General features: G+C 38.5%; 1 long non-coding RNA gene across 1 annotated transcript in view; it reads right to left on the bottom strand.

Annotated features, from left to right (window-relative positions):
- Positions 1-23,818, bottom strand: part of LOC114678792 (uncharacterized) — a 102,396-nt gene extending 78,578 nt beyond the window's left edge. The window contains exon 1 of the long non-coding RNA XR_003730328.2: positions 23,719-23,818. This is a non-coding gene — a long non-coding RNA (uncharacterized LOC114678792). The remainder of the gene's footprint in view (positions 1-23,718) is intronic.
- Positions 23,819-24,584: the final 766 nt, after the last annotated feature.

The raw sequence follows: 24,584 nt of genomic DNA, 5'->3' as shown, positions 1-24,584 counted from the left end.
CCTTGAGCCAAAGTCACCTGTCAGAGGAGTTCTCTGTCTCTCAAAATGGGCCTGCCTTTGTATCCCTGGAACTTTCAGTCATTGGCTAAAAACAGCCTTTGGAAAGTAGGCATGAATGTAGTGATAAATTTTAAAGCAGAGCCAATGGGGTACTTTTTCATGTACATAAAAACTGCAGTGGGAGACCCAAGGGGCACATTTTATGGCCACTATACTCCTCCTGATTTCACTGAAGGGAAGTGATCTCCTTTTCATCCATGGGTGAAGAGAAGTGAAGTAGGATTCATCTTTCTGGTCCTCCATCTTGTCCTCACTCCTCTGGGATTGCCTAACTGGTGAGACCAAAGAAAATGTAACATAGTCTGAGCCATAGTCTTGGCTAGTCATAGCCAAATTAACCTACACACAGGATCACAGCACTTTTTAAAAAAGGTGGGTTGCTTGTGGTTCTAAAAATAATTAGATTTCTTTTTTGAAACAGGACTCACTTGTCCTTTCAGCTATCAAGGTAACTGTTGGGTATGAAAACTCAACTCTGTCTTAGAGGTAAGACAATAAATCACTTTATTCTACATTCAGCTTTACCAGAAAACTTCTCACTTTGAGGAAAGTTGCCTAGTTCACAAATAAATCTAATTCTATTTTTAAATCTGTAATTATATTTCTGTTTAAATTTCTCATTTGAAGGGAAATCAAAAAAGGAGAAGGGTGAATAATTAGCATAACCTAGTTTCTATTGTATGGATGGATGGGAGCATATTTATCCAAGGTAGCTATATCATTCTGAATATAGTACATGAGCTTACAAGGTACTTACGTGTTCCTTAGTACTTAAAACAATGAGTGCATATAGCAATAGCTGCAAATAAATATGAGTGGTGACAGCCCTTGATATTAGAATAAAAATATCAATCAATACTCCACAGAAAACCGTACTTGCAGTTGAAGACAGAACATCTGTTATTAAACACCTCAAGACCTTTAAAAATGAATAAAAGCCCTCATCTTTGGCTCCTCAGAAAAGGAAGGTGAATGCTTTGATAAGAGTCTCTTTGTGGAAGTCTCTTTATAAATGCAAGTCTCCAACAGACTACTCAACCTAGAAACAAGGAGAAAGTCTTACTGGTAAGAATGCTCACTTCATTGTAAGGTACTAGGAATAACGTCACTAAAAATTTGTGAAGAGACCTAAATCTACAGAAAACTCAAGTGCTCCTGTGAAAATGAGGCCCTCCTGAGTGATCTTAGTTTTCATCACCAGTAAATCGAAAGCTTTTACTTTATCACTTGAAATCTAGAGAAGATGGTAGGTAGAGGAAAATAAATAGAAATTCAAGTATTGACTCACCATGGGAAAACCTAAGTTAAACGATTGTTGTTTTTTGTTGCTGTTTTGTCTCTGGATTGTCTTCTTTTGATACTCATTAAATACCAAAGAAAATCTGCTTTTGCTACTAAAAATGTAATACACATATTGAATCTCAAGAACATAAGCCCGGAGCACATTTTTTAATGGTAGAGGCATTGCGAATAGTGTACAAAAGTGTCAGACATAGTTCAAATATTGTTTCCATGAACATTAAAGAGAATATTCTGAGAGCACTTTGAAAAGAGCTTTCAAATTCATCTGAAATCAATCTTCTTTGATGAAAATTATCCTAAAAAATGGGGTATAGCCAAACCTATTTTTTCCTGTTCTACTTAGGAATGATGCAGTATTTTTAAGAGGACAATATTACTTAAATCAATGAAATATCTATCACTGAAAAGTCTACATCTTTGTGTGGTTACAGGTCCATCTGCATTAAAAGCAAAAACATGGTTTATTTTTTATCAGCTCTCCTAAAGACAAAATGTTCCATGAATTTGAAATCAGTAATAGAATTATTTTAATGACCAGCAATTCACCCAAAAAACTATATTTTCTTGAGCTAATTAGGATAATTGCCTAGTAAATCATCCAGCCCCCAAAGAGATGTTTTGGTTGCATAAATGGATTCCTATTCATATATAGAGGCTCATTAAATCCTGTGACCTAGAACTGCAAGCAATGATGGCAAAGCCAGCCCAGTAAAGTGAAGATCATAAAAATGTAGCCTTTTTTCCCTAGGCCTTGTCTCCCTCACTTTAAAGTGCCTGCAAAGACTCCATCAGTTCCTTACTTTTGTGAGATGGCTCAGATCAAGAGTCTCCTGTGGCACTCTCCTCTCAAGATACCCCAAAGAAAAAATGAATCTGTCTCTAAAGTTGCAATTGGGCCTTGTATTTACAGGACTTTATTTGTGCAAAGAAACACATGTGGGACATATCCTTATTCCAATGGCTATGCAAAGTTCCATCTGCTACACAAATAAAGAAAAATTATTTTAAAAGCTTCACACTTGGTGCTCTTAGAATGGCTCTTCGCATCAAATCAGTGCTTATAATAAATTCATGCACACATAAGCTTTATAGGTTATCATTCATAGGCATGTCATGGTCTCACATCTAACATGTCTTCAAATTTGAATCTTAAAACCCTGCCTATAAATGAATAGGAAAATCTATAGGTCGACGTTTCTGTAAGTAACACTTTATCTTTCCAATTACATCATTTTCATTTTGCATGCCTTTAAGAAACTGTCACAGTTACTTACTTGTGTAAGATTCTTCAGATAAAGTGATTATAGTTACAAGCAGATGACTAATTTAACCTGAGCTCTGCATGAAGAATTCCTCTTTCAGGCACTTGCCAAACTTTAAACTACACAGAAAAAGAGGTAAACAAAAGTGACTTAAAAGCAGGGCAGAAACCCTCAATAAAATGTTAGCAAATTGAATCCATCAGTGTATAAAAATATTAATACACCATGAACAAGTGGAATCTATTCTAGGTATATAAGGATAGTTTAATATTCAAAAATCTATCATCATCCATAATATTAACAAACTAAAGAAAAAGTCATATGATTATATCAATTGACTCAGAAAAAGCATTTGATAAAATTCAACACCCATTCATTATAAAAACTTTCAATACACTAGGAATAGAAGGGAACTTCCTTAATCTCATAACAAGAAATTACACACACAAAAAAAGAAACAATATCTATGTAATACATAATGGTGAAAGGCTAAATGCTTTCACTCTAAGATCAGGAACAAGGCAAGGAAATCTGTTTTCAGCACTATTATTCAACATATTACTGGAAGTTCTAGTCATCGTATTAAGCACACAAAAAATAAAAGGCATACAAATTGGAAAAGAAATAAAACAGTCTTTATTCACAGATGACATAATCTCAACAAAATTGTATAGAATCTGCATGTTGAAAATTACAAAATGTTGGTGAAAGACAAGAAGACCTAAATATCATGTTTATGGGTTAGAAGATTTAGTAAAGATACCAATCCTCCCTAACCTGTTCTGTAGAGTTATCGTAATTCCTATTAAAACTTTAGTAAGGTATTTCATATAAGTATGACTTTTATTCTAAAATGTATACCAAAAAAAGACCTTAAACAGCCAAAACGATTTTGAAAAAAGAAGAAGAAAGTTCATCTTCCTATTGTTAAAGTTTACTATATAGCTACAGTAATATATAGCTACAGTAATCAAGACAGTGTGGGACTGATAGTAGGATAGACACAACTAAGTGGTATAAAACAGAGAAAACAGAAGCATGGCCACATGAGTATGAATAATTAAATTTGGCAAAAGTACAAATAAATAATTAACCTTTTCAATAAATGCTGTTAGAGCAATTGAACAACCATAGGCAAAAACATGAACCTTAACCTAAGCTTCACATCTTATAAAAAAAAAAAAATTAACTCAAAATGAATCACAGACTTAAATGTAAAACATAAAACTATAAAAATTCTAGAAAAAAAACTGCAGAAGATCTTCATGACGCCATAGGACTAGGTAAAGAGTCTTTAGATTTGGCACAAAAAAAGTTACATTCATACACACACACGTGCACACACAAAATTTTAATATATTATAATATATTATTTTTATTCCTGGATGTACATTTATAATCTTTTGGTTACAGCCAAAGGAAAGGGTCTCATATGTTCTGACAGAGGATCATAGATCCTTATGTCCTGAAGGGGACTAGACCCTCCTCTAATAGTACTGGTATTAAACATTTAGAATTTATATATATGGTTTGTCTCTGTGTACCCACCCAAATCTCATCTCAAATTGTAATCCCCACGTGTCAAGGAGGGAGCTGGTAGGAGGTGACTGAATCATGGGGGAAGTTTCCCGCATGCTGTTCTCGTGATCATGAGTGAAGTCTCATGAGAGCTGATGGTTTTAAAGTATGGCACTTCCTCACTGTCTCTCCTGCCACCTTGTGAGGAAGGTTCCTGCTTCTCCTTTGCCTTCTGCCATGATTGTAAGTTTCCTGAGGCCTCCCCAGCCATGAGGAACTGCGCGTCAATTAAATCTCTTTTGTTTATAAATTACCCAATCTCAGGTAGTATTTTTATATCAGGATGAGAATGAACTAATACAAAGAATCTTCACTTTCAAAGCTACCTTAGTCTGGAAATTACTGCCAAGAAGTCATCTGGAAATAGGCAGAAAGAATCAGCTATAATTATAATGATTTATTAATTTTTCCACTTTGAGTACCTAAATATGTACATATGAATCCAAGGACATACTTGATATTATTGATTCCAGTAGTCCCCAACCTTGTGGTCACCAAGAAGCCTTCTTATTTTTCAGCAATGCATTCTGTGTCAAAGATTTGCTTACTGAAGCTAATAACTATGAATTATTGAGGGCTTAATTTGTGCCTGGTATTATAATAAGCATTTTACATACAGAATCTCATTTTAAAAACTATAGGACAGGGACTATAAATCACTATTTTATATATGAAGAAACTGAAGTCAGCTAAGGTTGAGTGATCTAAGATCACAAAGCCAGTGGAATTGAGATTATTGAACCCAGTATCTATAATCTGCTTATTTAAGTAAATATAGATTACCAATAATAAATAATTTCTGGGGTAAATATTTGCTTAAATGCCTATACATGCACAGGATATATACACAGTCTCTGGAACTCTGAATTTTTATTAGTCCAACTTTGTCAAGCGAGTGAGACATAGAACAGAATGCATGGCTATTTCTATTTAGATGAAGCAAGGACTATATTTCACGGAGCATATGTCTTCGCTTATTCTAGATTATTTGCTCATTCTTTAAATAGAAAACCTTCAAGACACCAGCAAACTGAGACACCAAGAAGATAGTAAATTTAAAGGGACTATTAATTGAAGATCACCTAACATTATCATCTGTTTTGTGTGAAGTCTGCTCTGAAATGTGATTCAGGAGCAAGAAGATGCCAGTTATAGATTGCCTGGAATACTCAGTTAACCTCAAGAGAACTTTGGAAGGTGTTTCAGTTAATAGGGGATTTAGCAGTGACAGCTGAAAAGAAATTACAGCACCAAATTTCAAGACACACAACTCTTCAATTTATTTCTGGCAACATTTCTAAAACTCATAATAACTATTTTACTTGGGTATTATCAGCTGAAATTTGTGGCTTTCTTCAGGAGCTAGTCACCCATTTACAAAAGCTTATAATCTTTTAGCTACTACTGGCCTATCAATCATAGAGCACTTGGATGCTAAACATGGCATTTGAGCAAGCCAGCAGAACCTGTGATTCAAATCTCTGCTCTCTGGCCTCTAGGATTAGAGCGTTCTGAGGATTATACTATAATATCTCTAGTTTTTACAGCACCTTTTTCCAGAGTAAGGGGCAAGAATTGTTCTCTTTATTTTTCCAGAGAGTAAAGCTTCTGAGGAAAAGCTTAGCCCTCTACAGCTGGTAAATATTTGCCAGTGAGGGGAGCAGCTGGCCAAGGCAATAACCAGAGTTCTAGTCGTGTCTCCGGCCCATGCCTCTCTATAACTGGAGACTAGTCCCCCAGTTTACTCCATTTCTGCAGCTGTAAAAAAAGGATTAGGACTAGCTGTCAAACAGGGGCAGGCCCCTAACATTTATGGGACCTAGGGTATAAATATAAATAGACACTTTCAGATGCTCTGTTTTTCCTACCCTCCCTCGCTGTCCTACCTATGAGGATCCTCATGTGGATACTTGTGGGTATAGTCAGGTATGACTATACCAATCCTCCCAAATAGCTGCCCTCAGCCAACCCTGTGGCCTAGGGTTGAAAGCTCAGGGCTGTCTGGGGTCTCACATGCTCAAAGTGGAGTTAGGAGAGATGCAAACCCTGGATGGGGGCATCCCTTTTGCCACTCAGACTCCTCCCTGATTGACAAATGGCAAAGCTGGAGGAAGAATAGAATGAACCCTTCTGAAATGCAGGACCCTGGGCAAGAATCCAATTGCCCAAGTCTGAGGTGTCATGAACACTGTTGAGAGACTGAGAAAGCAGAGAAGTGATTTGGGGAATAGGGAAGAAAAACAACAGGTCCTCTCCCCAACCAGTTAAAGATCAAACAGAAAAGTAAAACATTCATATGGATACAGTATAGGGCAAATGAAAAACCTATGTTTTATCTCTATCTTTACAGGGCTTCCTTCTAGAAGATGCATGTTTGCAATTCTGCAAGAACTCCTGATCACTTAAAAACGCCAATGCCTTTATTTTCAAGAAGCAGTTTTCTGTCTTTTATTAAATAGAGGAGCAAAATCTATTCTTCCAAAAGAAGGAAAAATGCACAGTATCCAAATTTATTTTCCCCAGCTGCTTTCTGGCTATTGGAATTAGATAACATGACATGAGAAGAATTTTGGTCTAATCCTAAGAAGGGAGTATGGTTGGTTCTCCTTTTCACTTAACATCTTAATCCCTTCCCCCACTTTAAAAAGGAAGATCTATTCGATATCAAAATAACATGATGGTTTATGATGGAGGAGCTGAGAGACACAAGAGACTGATTTAGTAAGTAAAGGTAACCAAGTAGTGGTTAGTAGTAAAAAAAAAAAAAAAAAAAAATTGACAAAGGGAAGGTAGAGCTCTCAACTGCCTTTGAGGGAGGAGGAAAAAATATTTCCTAGGCATAACGAGAAATGCATGGTGAGAAAATTCACTTCCTAATCCCAGTGTCTATGGTGTCCTAATGTCTATGGTATTTCCATATCCCAAAACTTGGACAAACTAATACATGATCCCAAAAATGGTCTTATTAATAGAGAAAAACAATTCAAATGAGTGATGTTCCAGGAAATTCAGTATGTTTAGTGTTAAAAATTATATAGTTTTCCTTTCTAACAGAATAGTTTATGGCTCTACTTTTTATATCTTAATAGTTAACGCTTATCTCACCAAAAAGAGTAGAACAGAGACAAAGTAAAGCTTCACTGGATATACTCAATGTGTAACCATGCCTCCATGGATATAGTTGCTAAACTCTTAAAGTTTCATCTTGGGAAATAGTAAACTTGGTGATGAAAAGAAGGGAAATGACTCAGACTTTCTTCACTTAGCTAACAAGCCAGGAACACAAGGATTCACTTGGGTATCCATGGAGTTGGAAAGACTTGTACTCTTCCAAAGTTTCTTTCATAAACTGGAAGTGGGTAAGTACAGAGAGGCTGCCTGCTCTTTAGATAACCCTAAAGGGCCATATTTTGATAACCAAATTAGTAAGATGATCCAAAGATAATAACAGTTCATATTTACTAAACATTTACTATGTGAGAAGCAGTATGCAAGGTACTTTGTATCCTTAGCAATTCTGTGAGGGAAGTCATGACATTCCCCTATTATATAAGAGAAAAATTAGACTAAGAGAATTAGGTTATTTGCCAAGATCACAAAGCTGTCAGTCATGGAGTCGGGATTAAACATAGGTATGACTTTCCAAAGCCCTCTATTTCCCACTATGACCAAATTTCTTTAACCATGAAACCAGTGGTCAAAGTTTTGGTTGCTACTTTGAACTGAAGAAGTCCTGGAGTCATTAAATTATTATTTGTGCATTTCCTCTGCTATCTTTTTTCTCTATGACATCTTACTCTGTAGAATGAGTCAAAAAGATCTCTGCATATGTGATTATCAAGTCACCTACAAACTTGAGCTGGCAATCTTTGTGAGGCAAAAAGATAATATTTGTGCTTATGTAATTCAGAAGAATTTGAGTATACCCGTGCCTCTGGCTCTGTGCCTTGGTATCTGAGGTGCTGTGATGGCTTACTAGCTCTGGTGTCACTTACCTACCACAGGTGGTGTGGTGTGTGATTTGCAAGGACAGCCAACAAGAGATATTTCCATTTTTATAGGCACATGCCCATCACAGTTCAAGACTATTTATCTTCCAGTCCCCTGACATGCAGGCTGGCTGTGTGATTTGTTTCGCCCAATAGAATATGACGGAAGTGATTCACACCACTATGGTTCAGGACCCAGGCTTTAAGAGACCAGGCAGTTTCTCTTTTCATTATTGTTTGAAGTCCTGAGCCACTATGTAAAGAAGTTCTGCTACTCAACCAGACACATGATGTGTGGGGAGAAATGTCACCCAACAGCCAGTACCAACCACCAAATACGTGAGTAAAGCCTTCTCGCCTCATTATCAAACCTCAGAAGAGTGCAGCCATGTAAGGATTCCAGCTGATACCATATGGAAGAGAAAAATGAATCAGCAGAGCCCAGCCCACTCACAGAATTGTAAGAAAGAATAGTTATTGTTTTAAGCCACTAAGTTGTGGAGGATCTTATTATGTAGTAATAGGTAACTGATACAGGTGGTCTTACCATGGCTGTTGTCCCAGAACCAGCAACAAAGCAAAAATTTACCTATCTTCCAGTGACCAGCATACAGGATACCCATCCTAGGCACTGCAGGCCAACTGAAAGTAGGTGAAAAGAAGAAGACCATCCTGACACCAGTTTTCTCTAGATCCTTAGTCATCATTGAATAAGACTGGCCCATCTAGCATGTTAAACAGAGTTGCTACAGGCCCTTTGAATCAACTAATCATCTCACTTCCTTCTGTGAGCATTTTATTCAATGCACTGAACCAAGAAAGAAAAAAACAAGAATATTATTTTAAAGCTATGAACCATACATTTATGTGCTAAAGTAGGCTTGAAATTTCACTTCATAGAGCCCAACTACCAAGCTACCCGTGACATCCCTAAGACTGTCTTCAAACTGTCCCCAGACAGCAGTTCTACATCTCAGCAAGAAGTGCAGATAAATGCTGCTGTCTCTTAGGCACCTTCTCTTAAGAAGCAGAATCTCACTACCTCCATGAGAAGGAGGAAATGTTTTTCTCAAGTTCCCAGGATGCACCACAGGTGATATAATATTCTCAACCAGTGTTCCATTCATGGGAGATATTTGCCCTTTGACCTACTTGGCACCAGACATGTATAGGAGTGGAGACTTCAGTTTCTCAGTGCTACTCCATTTGGAAAGTCCTTTCAAAACATCTTTGCCCATTGTACAGGCTTCATTTTGAACAACTTCCGAAGGTATATGATGTTGAAACCAGTGAAAACCTTGTCCTACTTTTGTTTTATAAATGCATAAAGTTTTTTAAGATCCTCATTTTACAGAAAAGCAATCTCTACAAAAGAAATGAGACACAGAAAATAATGAAACTCATTCTATAGAGAATAAATTGACCAATTTAATTTGGGAAAAGGCAGGATAAGGGAAGACTTTATTATAGGGGAATTACATCTGAATTTAGTAATCAGAAAGAAAGAACATCTGCCTGTGTCTTCATGATGGTGGATTGCTTTGGAAGGGGTACTAAAAAAAGAGTAGGAAAAGGACTTCTATTAGGAGTCAGAAAGCAATTACTTTCAAACATGGGATAAGAAGGTCAAAGGGCAAAGAAAAAGGAAGTTGCCAGAGTCTTTGAGACCTAATAAAAAGAGGAAATTCGAGTGGAAAAAGTCCACTCTGGGTCTGAGAACAAATAGTTCTGGGTCTAGCTCTTAAGAATAGTTAAGAGTTACTTAAAGAGATATACCACCTACATGAAATATTTTACATTGTTTTGTTATTTTTTATTGGCTAAAGTTTTGAGGCTTGTTGAAATTAGTTGTTTTAACATGGGCACAGGGAAGGCAACATCACACATCGGGGCCTATTACAGGGTGAGAGGCAAGGAGAGGGAGAGCATTAGGACAAATACCTAACGCATGCGGGGCTTAAAACCTAGATGACAGGTTGCTAGGTGCAGCAAACCACCATGGCACATGCATACCTGCACATAACAAACCTGCACATTCTTCACATGTATCCCAGAACTTAAAGTAAAATTTAAAAAAAGAAATACAAGGCATGTAAGCACAGTTATGATCCGAACCCCACTGCAGAATGATTTGTGAAGAACTAGGAAATAATGTTTAGAAATTGGAAGGTACCTTAAAAAAAAAAAAGAAGAAATAAATAAATTAGTTGTTTTAATAAAGATCTCTCTTTATTTATCTGAAAAAAAAAAAAGGGAGGAATTCTCTTTTCCGTGCTGAGCAACCACCTTACTATGTCACAGGGTTTGGGCCATTTGAACATGACGCTACTTCACGAGTCTATTGAAAGCATATCACAAGCTGGCTGCTAAAAAGGGAAATTTATCTCCTGGGTCATGGGAGAAGGTGATAGCCGTGCATACCCTCTTTGCATTTGACTTTGAAGGCATCCCTTGGCTGCCACAGCTCTAACAAATTTCCTTGGTCAGAAAAGAACAGCTTCTTCTCCTCCCCTGCTGCTCCTTGGTTCCTAACATCTATCCTGCCTCAATACCTCAATGTACTTTTGAGGCTCAGTTTCCATACACTCCAGGCAAACTTTGATTTAATTAATTGTGTTGTATCACAGACTGGAAAAACAGCCATAGTTAATCATTTTCTGGAGAAGGCGCATATTCTCTTTGAAATCTCATTTTCATTTTTAAAAAGCCAACATTCCAGTGAACGTATCACTTCCTTATTTAGAAAAATATTGTCTGCTCTTTGCAGGCCAGATTCTCCAACTCACTCAACCTAGAATATCTAACATTTACGGAATTCCTTTGTGCCAGCCACTACGCAAAATGTCTCTCGGCAACCCACGGAGGGAGATATGATTCTCTTCCTCGGGTCTCAGATGAAGAAGCTGAGATGATCCCTGGCTGTGCCCTAGTGAGTGGCACAGCTGGACCTTGACCTTTTATTCCATGACTGTAGGGACTACTGCCTCCTGGGAGTGCAGAAATAGAGGCTACAGTTTATCAGACGAAGTCTCCTCAATCAGCTGTCAGAATGATTTCTACAAAGTATTCTCTCAAAAACTGGTTTGAATTTCTTATCAATAACTTGATATTAAGTACCACTGTGTCCAATCAATCAAAAAATTGGTTTTCAAAAACTACACTGTTGATTTATAACAACTCTGAACCCAGTTGTTGAGTACAATATGATTAAATAAGATATTTCTCAATTCATTTTCAGTAAGAATCTAAATTCACGCTGTCTTTTTCTCTTCATTATATATACTAAAATAAACCATGCCAATTGGTAGACTGTCTACCACCTATAAGGTTTAACAGAAAGAGGCAAAACAACTTAAATGACAGTCAAGAGAACTTCCCCAGCCTCCATTTCATTGAAAATGGTATTTTTTTCTGGATATCTTTTCTTTATCCTTCTAGTTTGTTCTCCACACTTCTCAGTCCTGGTGTCTGCCCCAGGAGATGGTCACGTTTGGAGAACATCAATATAACTCTTGCCATTGGCTCTGGAGGAGCAGCGTCAAGTGATCAGAGGTGGGAAGAGAGTGAGGGTGCTGATTCTTCCTCAGGCTCACCATGCTGGGCCGTGGGTGGCCACATTGCCCCCGTGAGGGCCCTGGCACCAGTCATACAGCCCTCTCATACAGCTCCCCCTCCTGGTTCTAACCTCTCCTTCCTCCTTCTATTTGTCCCTTCAGGCCTCCCAGTGTTAAGAGCCCATATCAACACAGGGTTACATGCCATCCCTTGTTGCTTTTCTTAAGCCATGTCCATACCCCTGTAAATAGTCTGTTTATCAAACTCTGTTCAAATTACCCAATCTTAATGTGCCTTTTGTTTCCTATTGAAATCTTGACTGATGCAATATTGAAAATGTTGGCAAAAGCCTACAAGCCTCACCAAAGCATGACTACTCTATTAAAACCCCTACTGAAGATACAAGCTCAAAAAGTACAAGAGACAGCTCTTTTCTGAAGACCTGGTTTTCATTTCTGGTGGGTTAATTACTCACTGTCTCTGAGTCAGGTGGAGAAAGATCTATTTCTCTCTCTGTGAGTAAAAATATTACCAATATAATGCAGCAAAACAGAAAGGGATCTCTGTACCTAGATAAGTATTGAAGTTAAGATGCCCTGACCTGGATTGCTGTTTAAGAGTCAAGAACATTTGGAAGTACCAAGGATCCTCCTTGCTCTTTCTGACCCCTTTGCCTTCCTGACTCAGAGTAACACAGAGGAACATTGCTCTCCAGAAATCTGAGATTCAGTCCTTGTTCTGCCACCTAGTAACTCTGACTTTGGCTATTTTATCTAATCTTCCTAAGGCTTATTTTTATTATAGACTGAATGTTTGTATCCTCCAAAAATTCATATGTTGAAGCTCTAACCCCCAACATGGTGGTATTTAGAGATGAGATCATTGGGAGGAAATTAGGATTTAATGAGATCATGATGGTAGGGCCCCATTATGTCATTAGTGCCCTTATAAAAAGAGAAACTAGAGACCTTGCTCCCCCTCCTACATATAAAGATACAGTGAGAAGGTAGCTGTCTGCAAGCCAGGAAAAGAGCCTTCACCAGAAACAACCCTCTATCAGACCTTGAAATTTCCAGCCTCCAGAACTGTGAGAAGACACATTTCTGTGGTTTAAACCACATAATCTGTTTTTTTGTTGTTGTTGTGAAAGGCAGCCTGAGATGACTGAGACAGTTTCTGTCCCTTTAAATTAGAGATGATCAAACCAGACTACCCGTGTTGGAATTCTCCTCCCACATTTAGTAGTTGCAGACCCTTGGTTAGTTTGGTTAACTGAAACTCAGTTTCCTTACCTATAATAATCAGAACAATAATAGTAATACTTTTAGGTTTGTTGGGAGGATTCAATAAAAAAAACTTAAGAAAAGTACTTATCACAGTGTCTGGCACTTACTAAATCTCCATATTAATCATCATTATCACTGCTATGGAAACATAGAATGAATAACTCTGCCAGGAATAGGCAGAATCAGCAAAGGTTAGAAGAAGTGAAGAAGAAAGGAAGCAGGAGAATATCCTAGTCAGCCTTTACTGCACTCCCCAAATATCTAAACCAATGTTAGCTATGTAACAGTAAGTGCTAATTCCTTGCTCTTTGATTGATATATTAATATTTGAAAAAAAATCGAATTGTAAATGTCTGAATTGAGTATTGTAGAAGTTACATTATGAGCAATTGAAGAGTAACTGTGGAAGGTGAGCTGACTAGTAAGGAAGGAATTGAGTAGGCACTTCATGAGTTCACTGACTGCCCCTTTGACATGGGGTAGGAGGTAGAGATAATGTGGGGAGCCAGAGAGAGGATGAACTTAATCTTAAACCTCTGTATGACAGGGTGAATACCCTTACTGAATTTTATAAGTGTGAATTCCAAAATTCTCCAGATTATACATTTTTTCAAGTCAAAAATCATACTTGATTTTACATTTGGCTCCCACTCACTAACATCATCTCAGAGCAATGAGCACATACTAGATTTCAACACATACACTGAATAGACAATTGTTGAATAGGTTGTGCCTCACACTGCCAGTCCATTGAAGAAGAATTCCTGGAAAAAGGAGAATCTGAGGAACCACTTGAATGACAAGAACAAGATGGTGACTGAGTTCAGGTATAGGGATTTGTTACCAGGCAGAAAAAAGCTAGGAAAGGGTCAGGTTTTTAACTAATTTCTCATAGATTTTGGAACCCTTGTTTTCAAATGTTGTTTTTTAAAAATGTTTGTAAAGTTCAGAGGAAGAAATAAAATGAGAAGGAGAAAGAGAGAAAAGAGGAGGGGAGGAGAAGAACAAGAAGAAAGGAAGGAGGGAGGAAGGAAGAGAAAAGGAAGAATAGTAACCTAAAACCTCTGAGAGAAGCCCAGAGACAGACTGAAGTGAATACTCAAGAAAGGTCAGGAGACCTCCCTTTTCCTTCTTTAAGAAACGTGGACGTTGAAATCAGTTGTAGGATGAGGTGGCCCCACAATCCAAGCCTGATTAATATGAATAAGGAAGAGGAAAAATTGCTCAATTATAGATCCTCACATCCCATGTTTCTCTAGATTTGACAAAGTTCATTCACTTAATAACCATGGCATTTTAGAGGAGCTCACCACTTTGCTAGGCCCAATTGCTGCAGCATAATGGGAAATTGCAGAAGGAACTACAATAGATATCTAGTCCCAATGACTTTCCATGTTGAAGGGCAGAAAACATAGAAAAGGGACTATATAAAAAAATATATTACATGTAGGAGAGATTAACTCAAACACCAAAAATTTTAAATCAGTTTTAATTAAAAGACTGATGAGAGAAGAAGGAGATGAATAAAAGAAGATTTCCTACAGAATGTGAGTCTGAGAATTGCCCTCAAAGAAATGGAGATTCTGACTTGGCTGGAGTAGGTAAGATCATTCCAAATTAGGGATGGGGAATGATCTCAGGGAATGTTGGATAAAAATAGGCAAGATCTATTTATCACTTAGAAACTGTGTTCCATGATTACACACTGTTAGTGGGAGTGTAAATTAGTTCAACCAATGTGGAAGACAGTGTGGAGATTCCCAAAAGACCTAAAGACAGAAATACCATTTGACCCAGCAATCCCATTACTGGGTATAGACCTAAAGGGATATAAATTGTTCTATTATAAAGATACATGCATATAATTGTTCTATTACAAAGATCATTGCAGCACTATTTACAATAGCAAAGACATGGAATCAACCTAAATGCCCACCAATGATAGGCTGGATAAAGAATATATGGTACATCATGGAATATTATGCAGCCATAAAAAAGAATGAGATCATGTCCTTCACAGGTACATGGATGGAGCTGCAGGCCCATATCTTTAGGAAACTAACAGAAAACCAAATACCACACACTGTCACTTGTAAATGGGAGCTAAATGATGAGAACACATGGCCACATAGAAGGGAACAACACACACTGGGGCCAAGCAGAGAGTGGAGGGTGGGAGGAGGGAGAGGATCAGGAGAAATAACTAATAGGTACTAGGCTTGATACCTGGGTGGTGAAATAATCTGCCCAAAAAGCCCCCATGACACAAGTCTACCTATGTAACAAACCAGCATATCCTGCACATGTCCCCTGAACTTAAAATAAAAGATTTTTTAAAAAAGAGAAATTGTGTTCCAAAACCCCCAAAATACTATGTTGAGTACATTCAGGGTTAATTTTTCTCCAGTATAAAAGAAGTCCAAAGGCAGCTGAGCCAGGTATGTTGTGGTACTCCTTGATGTCATTAGAGATCCAGGTTCTTTCTAGTTTTCTATTTCACCATCTTTTGGGCATGACCCTCATGTTCTCAGGATAGCTACTGAAGCTCCACCCATCCTACACATGTTTCAAACAAAAGGAAGACAGAATCAGTAGGGCAAATAGGCACATACTTCCCCTTTGAAGAGATTCCCCAACAACTTCCATTTATATCTCATTGGCTGGAATTCTGTCACATGGTTACCCAAAACCTGCAAGGGAGGCTTAAGAATTTAGCTATTTAGCTTGGCATGTTGCTACAGCCAATAGAATCAAATACATTAAGGGATAAATCTAGAGTTCAGCAAGAAATAACAGGAAAAAGTTTTCACACCAAAATGAAGGGTACATGTAAGAAACTAACCCTGTAATTTGTGGCCTATGTCAAAGACTGAAGAGGGAGTTCAAGCCAAAGTGAAAGTTGTTGCTTTTGCAATGCAGGCTGGTTTTCAAAAGATGAATTAAAAGGTTGTCATGGAGCTCTTGAAAAACCGCATGCAGAGGAATTAAGAGCAGAATTTGTTCCATTTGCAATGGTCAACCAGTGTGGAAATGTGCTCAGGACCAGCCAAGCACACAATAGCACATGGCACTAAATATGACACTGAGATAACTCTTTTAGGACCATGAACACACAAATGTATCTTTTAAAATTTTCAAGCTCCCCTTGCTGACATTTGGTGCATTTTCAAACTTTGTTTTTATGTAATTTTGATTTCCGATCAGTTGAATTTAAAACATAAATCAAGAAGTTTCCACAATAATTTTTACCATTTTGGAAAAGGTAGGATTTTTTTGAATTTTAAGATTACAAATGCACAGGCATACCTGGACGATATTGTGGGTTCAGTGCCAGACCACCACAATAAAATGCATATCACAGTAAAGTGGGTCACAGGTATTTGTTGGTTTACCTGTGCATATAAAAGTTATCTTTACACTATACTGTAGTCTATTGAATGTACAATAGCATTGTGCCTTTAAAAAGTACATACCTTAATTTAAAAATACTTTATTGCTAAAAATGCTAAAGATCATCAGAGCCTTCAACAAGTTATAAGCTTTTTTTTGGCGGACGGTCTTGCTTCGATTTTGATGGTTGCTGACTGATCAAGATGCTGGTTGCTGAAGTCTAGGGTGAATGTGGCAATTTCTTACAATCAGACAACAATGAAGTTTGCCACATTGATTGACTTGTCCATGAAAGATGTCTCTGTAGCATGTGATTCTGTGTGACAGCATTTTTTTTATTATACTTTATGTTCTAGGGTACACATGCACAGTGTGCAGGTTTGTGACATATGTATACATGTGCCATGTTTGTGTGCTGCACCCATTAACTCGTCATTTCCATTAGGTATACCTCCTAATGCTATCCCTCCCCCATCCCCCCACCCCACAATAGGCCCTGGTGTGTGACGTTCCCCTTCCTCTGTCCAAGTGATCTCATTGTTCAATTCCCACCTATGAGTGAGAACAGACAGCATTTTACTCACAGTAGAACTTCTTTCAAAATTGGAGTTAATCCTCTCAAATCCTGCTGCTGCTTTACATCTAAATTTATGCAATATTCTAAATCCTTTGTTGTCATCTTAATAATGTTCATGGCATCTTCATTAGAAATAAATTCCATCTCAAGAAACCACTTCCTTTGCTTCATCCATTAGAAGTAACTTCTCACTGGTTCAAGTTTTATCATGAGATTATGGGAATTCAGTCACATCTTCAGACTCCACTTCTAATTCTTGGTCTCTTGCTATTTCTACCACATATGCATTACTCCCTCCACTAAAGTATTGAACCTCTCAAGGCCATCTGTGAGAGTTGGAATCCGTTTATTTCAAACTCCTGGCATCGTTGATATTTTGACCTCATCACATGAATCATGAATGCCATTAATGGCATTTAGACTGGTAAGCCCTATTCAGAAGGTCTGTAATGTGCTCTGCCCAGATCGATCAGAGGAATCACATCTATGGCAGGCATAGCCTTGTGAAATGTATTTCCTAAATAATAAGACTTGAAAGTCAAAATGACTTCTTGATCCATGGGCTACAGAGTGGGCTTTGTATTAGCAGGCATGAAAAAAAAATTATCTCTTTGTACATCTCCATCAGAGTCCTTGGGTGACTAGATATCTGGTCAATAAGCAGCAATATTTTGAAAGAAATCATTTTTTCTAAGCAATAGACCTTAACAATAGTCTTAAAATATTCAGGAAACCACTCTGTAAATAGCTTTGTTGTTCCATTTCTAGAGCACAGACCGAGTATATTTCACATAATTCTTAAGGACCTTAGGTTTTTCTGAGTTGTAAATGAGCATTGGCTCCACCTTAAAGTCACTAGCTGCATTAGCCCCCAGGAATGTCTGCCAGTCTTTTGAAACTTTGAGGCCAGGTACTGACTTCTCTCTAGGAAAGTCCTAGAGGGCAACTTCTTCTAATAGGAGACTGTTTCATATACATTGAAAATCTGTTGTTTAATGTATACACCTTCATCAATTAACTTAGCCAGATCTTCTGGATAACTTGCTGCAGCTTCTCCAACAGGGCTTGCTGTTTCACCTTGCAATTAGATTATAAAGATGGCTTCTTTCCTAGAACCTCATGAACCAACTTCTGCTAGCTTCAAACCTTTCTTCTTCAGCTTCCTCACCTCTCTCAGCCTTTAGAGAATTAGTGAATTAGGGCCTTGCTCTGAATTAGACTTTGGCTTAAGGGAATGTTGAGGCTGACTTGATTTTCTATACAGACCACTAAAATTTTCCCCATAACAACAATAAAGCTGTTTTGCTTTCTTTCCTTTTTGTGTTCACTGGAGTAGCACTTTTAATTTCCTTCAATAAATTTCTCTTTGCATTCACAACTTGGATGTTTGGTACAAGAGGCCTAGCTTTCTGCCCTTTTCAGCTTTTAAAATGCCCTCCTTACTACACTTAATCATTTCTAGCTTTTGATTTAAAATGAGAGAGCTGCCACTCTTCTTTTCACTTGGATACTGAGCGGCCATTGTAGGGTCATTAAATGGTCTATTTCAATATTGTTGTGACTCGGGAAATAGGGATGTCCAAGGAGAAGAGAAATATGGGAATGACTGGTCAGTGGACCAGTCACAACAAGCACATTTATCAATTAAGTTCACCAACTTACATGGGTGCAGTTTGTGATTTCCCAAAATAATTATGTTATTAGCATAAAAGATCACTGATCACAATCACCATAGTATATATAATAATGAAAAAGTATAAAATATTGTGAGAATTACCAAAACGTGACACACAGACATGAAGTGAGCACGTGCTGTTGGAAATACGGCGCCAATAGACTTGCTTGATGCAGGGTTGCCACAAACCTTCAATTTGTACAAAATAGACTACCTGAAAAGTGCAATAAAGTGAATGCAATGAAATGAGGTACACTTATAATTTCTTATAAACATTGTCAAAAATATTAATTTAAGACCTAAGCATGTTTGAAGTTATAAAATCCAAGAGGCATTCTACCAGGAAAAGGCTACCCAGGGCCATGTTCTGCAGAGTAATCCTGCGCTGCACAATGTATATACAGACAGCCCGCAAGACAGAAAGTAGAAGAATGGTTACCAGAGGCTGGGAAGGATAGTGGGAGGTGTCGGGGAGGAGGGGACGGTTAATGGGTACACAAAAATAGAATGAATAAATAAGGCCTAGTATTTGATAGCACAACAGGGTAACTATAGTCAATAATAATTTAACTGTACATTTAAAAAAATAATGAAAAGACTATAATTGGATAGTTTGTAACACAAATGATGAATGCTTGAGGGAATGGACACCCCATTTCCATAATGTGATTACTATGCATTGCATACCTGTATCATAACATCTCATGTACCCCATAAACGCATACACCTACCATATACACACAAAAATAAAAAATAAAAAATTATTTTTAACAAAAAGGTATAATCACATATGGTAACAGGGTCCTTGCACAGCTCAAAGCCAGTGAGGCCACTACTTGCCCCACAGTCTATGTTAACTGCACCCCTGGAGTACAACTCCATAGACTATCCATGCAGTCGCCCTGGTAACAAGTGTATACAGAAGAGGATGCACTTCTGTAATTACAATGTAGCAATTACAAAAAATAATGTTAATACTTTATCCTCATATTTTACAATTTTTAAAATTTTACATGTAAATGAGTCTGGCTCAGGTTTTTTAACAGCAGAGGAGACATTTTCAGGACTGTTTAATGCCTTACGCAGGGTCACAGACACCACTGGTCAGTTGAGTACACCTACACGTGTTAAGCCTACACCTAAATAAGCACGGTTGAGTCTCTCTTGAAGTTATTCAGATCATGCCATTGTTAACTTATATTTACCATTATCAGTGGCAAGTGTTGAAAGAATACACATCTCTTTTTCTCCTTTGCTTATGCAAATAATAGAGGAGCCTCAGACACTATAAAATGTTAATTTGTTTAATTATATGTTTTAAGAATTAAAAAAAAATCTTTGGCCTCCTCGTATCTAAAACTTACCCCCCTCCAAACAAAACAAAACAAAACAAAATTCTTAGTTTAAGTTTTTGCTAAAGGCACTAGACTTGGGAGTCAAGAGGCGTAGGGTGTATTTCTAAGTCTAACTAATCACTGTCCTAATCTTTAGGGACCTCAATTTCTCCCTATGTAAAAAAAATGAAGGAGTTAGAGCTTCTACACCTTTTTGGCTGTACAGTCCAGGACTCAGTGCCGGCCTGCTTAAAATCCCATTTAGTCTACTGAAAGGAGTTGGCTATTCGAAAAGTAAAGCTCCCTGACTGTAAAGCATAACGCCAGACAACAATGCCAGCCCATGTGACAAGATGGCACTATAAATAGACAGCCCAGAATATCTGTTCATAGGACTAGCGGCTGGTAGCTCATCAGCTGCCTGGAGCTGCTATAGATTCAGAAGAAACTTCTTTGTTTGGCTCTCCTCCCCTAGTTCTAAAAATCCAGTAGCTAATTTGAGATTTAGCACTAATATATCAATGTTGTATGTGGCTTAGTACACTAACAAGCTTGTGGAAATAGGTTTATTGCTTGTACATGCTTGGTTCATGCCTTCCAGAAGAAGATTTGGGAGACGGTCCTGCTCTGTCTCCTCAGCTAACCCTCCTCATAATAACCTGGGATTGTCTTTTAAAATAGGACAGTAAACTGTAGCCATGCCAAACCACGGAGAAGAGCTCTGAAAAAAAGACATGTTAAGGGAAGAAAAGATCACTAAATAATGTGAAGATACACTTTCAAATTTTACTTTTCCTAAAGTTCAAGGCACCTGTTAGTTTAAGAGAAAGATTAGATTTAGGGAGAAGGATGCTTATACCCTCACCACTATGAGCAACAGACATACACACATGCACTTGTTTCTCTCGAATTCCCCCTGTATCCCTTCAGTTTCCAATTCTTTCTTAAAGCCACCTATTCATTTTCTCTACTTGCATTGCATTTACCTTCTCCCACCTTAAGTTTCTATACTTATTCCCGCGTTTTCTTTAAAAACTTCATTAAAATCTCATCTTCAAGAAATGACCCCAATTTTTCAAATTGCAGCCAGAATTTAAAAAAAAAAAAGTATAAATAAACCTTGAAATGATTTTACTAAATGCTTTCTAACTTTTTAAAAATTTAATATTGATAATTCACAGAAAACTTAATCATTTGAACATGTCAGCAAACAGTGTTTGATTATTAATGTATTTACATAACAATCATGGGTAAACCTGTCTTTAAAAAATAAAGTCATTGACCATTGTAATTCTTTCCACCTCAATGCCAGCCCATAATACCTGCTCTATGGGGTGTAACTATTTTTTTCCCTGTCCCTGGATGAAAAAGATTTTCTGTTTGTTGCTGAACAATTAAAAATTCTATAGTCATTTCTACTTGCAAGAACTGTCTCATTTCACTAATTCAAACAGATTCTTGTAATAGTTAAAACTCCACAAGTCATTTTAAGTTGACTCTTTCTCCCTCCTCCAGATTGGGCCTCTTTTGGAAACTTACACTGGAAAAAAAAGAAAGCAGACATCTTGTTTCTCCATCAGCTTCTCTCTACCTTACACCCAAATCCCCAGGGTTGCAAGAGGAGAGAAACAAAAGATAAGGAAGCAGGAAAAGACCTGCTTGATTTGCTCAGTGTTGATGCTCTTGGTGGTGTGATGAATGACCAAAGCTGACTTTTTTCTTGAGCACATGATTGTGAATTCTTCAGGGGTCCCTGATGTATCTTCTTTAGCTGACCAACTGCTACTCCTCATCAGCTCCTGCCTCTGCAACAAATCCCACATTCCCACACTTCCAGGACCCCCTTGCCTTTGCAGAATTCATTCCAGAGGCTCCAGCTTTCACATCAGGCCCATGGGAAAGTACCCACTTCTTGCCAAATGGTAAAAGTGCAGCCTTAGCTCTTTCCCCACCTTCACACATGGCTTCAGCCAATATTTCATTGTAAGATTACCTTCCATAGTACACAGGCAGTAAACTAGTGTGTCCCTTCAAATCCAGGAACACATCAAGATTCCTGATTGGTCACCTTGCAGCCCTTTACACTAGGTTGAAGTGAGAGTGAAGCACCCAGCACTTTTCTGGTGTTGGGAGTGAGGGCAGACTCCCAGCACACAGAAAATCCTCTCTTTAAATATCAGTCCTTCTTATACTCAAAGTACATATCGAGCTAAAGGTCATAAAATCAGCCCTTCTCTACTGCCTTTGAAAATCCTGCACAGGTGATCTGACAGCATGTGCTGGATGGGAAAGTACTTGCCCTCTGCTACCTTCTCAGACAAATTGGACACTGTCACGTAGAAAAAAAAATCCTTTTAAATATCCTTTACTTACATCTATAAATATTATTCTACACATCAAAACATTTCCATAAACATATCATTAATCACATATTGCCTTTCCATAAATATAAAAAACTAAAATTCAGGTTTTATAAATTTCAAGATGGCTTACTAGAAAGGTCACATGTCAGTTCCCCTCAGAAAGAAGAATCGAACGTACAGGTGAGTAATCATAACTCATATAGAATATTAAGGAAAGAGTGCTGGAACTAGTGGAGAATTCACAAGAAGCAGCTAAGGTACAGAAAAAGAGGGAAGCAAAAGGCTGGCTGAGATCAGACCCTCCCGAGGGACTTGGTATTTCATCAAAAGGGTATGTTCTTGGCTCCCTTCACCCTTGGAGCAGACTGCTGGTTTCCAAACTTCAGAGGTCTCCTCTGCTTTCATGAGCCAAAGCACTAGTATGAGTGGTGATTTGGGGACTTCTTGAGGACATTACACCAGACTACCAACCTGCACACAGTCACTCACCCTGTTCCTGGACCCAAGTTGTGGTAGCAGGTGTCATATTTGCTGCACACCCATTGTGAGACTGTTTTCTACCCAGGCAACCTCAGTCCTTGTGTCTCCACATTGCCAGATCTCCCGCAGACATTCCGCAGCAACAGCTGGGATTGTGGCAGCCACACAGGCCTGACTGGACCTAGCGGAGCTGCAGAATGCCCATGGCCCAGGTCTCAGGGAGTGCTGCTCCTATGGGAAGAGAGAGTGCAACCCACCAAGAAAGTACCCCTTCCCTGGGACAAAGGAAACCAGAGCATGTTCTTTCCTGTGCTTGAGAGCTTCCACTTGTGGGGTGAAGGTGATGGTGCCTCTTCCGACAGAGGCAAAGATGCCATGCTCAGCTCTGTGGGAGAGAAATGTGGTTCCACCCCAGTGGCCATATGGCCCCAGTGCTTAAACATGGCTGTGGAGAGGAAGACCTCTTTTCTCTACCCTCCCCACAACTACTGCAGAAATAGCCATGGCTGCACGCATGGGAGACTGGCATAGGCATGCTGGTAGATGGTCATTCCAGGACTGTTAGGGGTGGATGTACCCCATTGGATGTGTGCTCACCAGGCCCAGGCTTGCACTAAAGGCAGGTCCTTCCCACTCTCTACATAGAGCAGCAGCATTCCTGCAGCAGAGAAGAGGAGAGCCTCAAAGTTTTATGTTTTGGGCTGAGAAAAGAAGTTCCGCCCCATAACCACTTTTGTGGAGAGTCACAGAGCAGGTACCTTTCGTGGCTCTCAGATTCACTGCAGCTTGGAGACAGAGAGGTCTGTCTATCTGAGTGTCTGGAGTGCCAGGACAGAAACATGACAGGAAGGTGAATTACATTCCTACCTCGCCAGGCCATGGAGCTGAGATAGTGCTCCCCACTGCAGAAACCTCAGCACATTTCACCGGGATCTCCCTCAAGCACCCAGTCAGGTCTGGTGCTTGTGTTTACCATTGGGATATATGAGGTCAAAGTCCAGCTTGACAGTCCAGCTCCACCCAGCTTTGTGGGTGATCCACAGAATAGCCCATTGGCTGAAGCAAAAGAGAGCTTCTCTCAATAAACAAAGATCAAGTATATGCCCATCTGCTTCTGCAGATAGTCAGCTGTTACCTGTAAATGCCACCTAATGGCCTGGAGATTGAACTGCACAGTGTAACACAAAACCTGCTGATACAAGTGCACAACAGTGAGGAATGAGTTAAGATTCCGGAGACTTCCTCTATCCTGATACCCAAGGAGGCAGTGAGCCTGCTCACAAACCCACCCAGTATGTAGCTACAATCAGCATTTGAGAAAGCCACCACACAAAAGCTATCTATAACCATGGAACACACGTAGAATCCTTGCCACTGAAAGCATCCAGAACCAAAGTAAAATAACCACACAGAGCATACAGAATAGTCACATCCTCAAGAAGAAAAAAACTCCTGTCCAAACGAAAGTAAATTAAAATAAAGAAAGAGAGAAGAAGAGATAGTTTATCTAGATGAGAAGGAACCAAAGGAAAAATTCTGGTAATATGAAAAAACAGAGTGTTAAAACACCCCAGTGAATCACACTAACTCTCTAGCAATGGTTTCTAGTCCAAAGGAAATCTTTGAAATACCAGATAAATAATTCAAAATATGTATTTTAAAGATGCTCAGTGAGATACAAAAGAAAGTTGAAAACCAACACAAAGAAATTAGAAAAACTATTCAAGACATCA

This window comes from Macaca mulatta, chromosome 6 (assembly GCF_049350105.2).
Source record: "Macaca mulatta isolate MMU2019108-1 chromosome 6, T2T-MMU8v2.0, whole genome shotgun sequence".
NCBI classification, from domain to species: domain Eukaryota; kingdom Metazoa; phylum Chordata; class Mammalia; order Primates; family Cercopithecidae; genus Macaca; species Macaca mulatta.
This window is presented reverse-complemented; position numbering and strand designations above follow the sequence as displayed.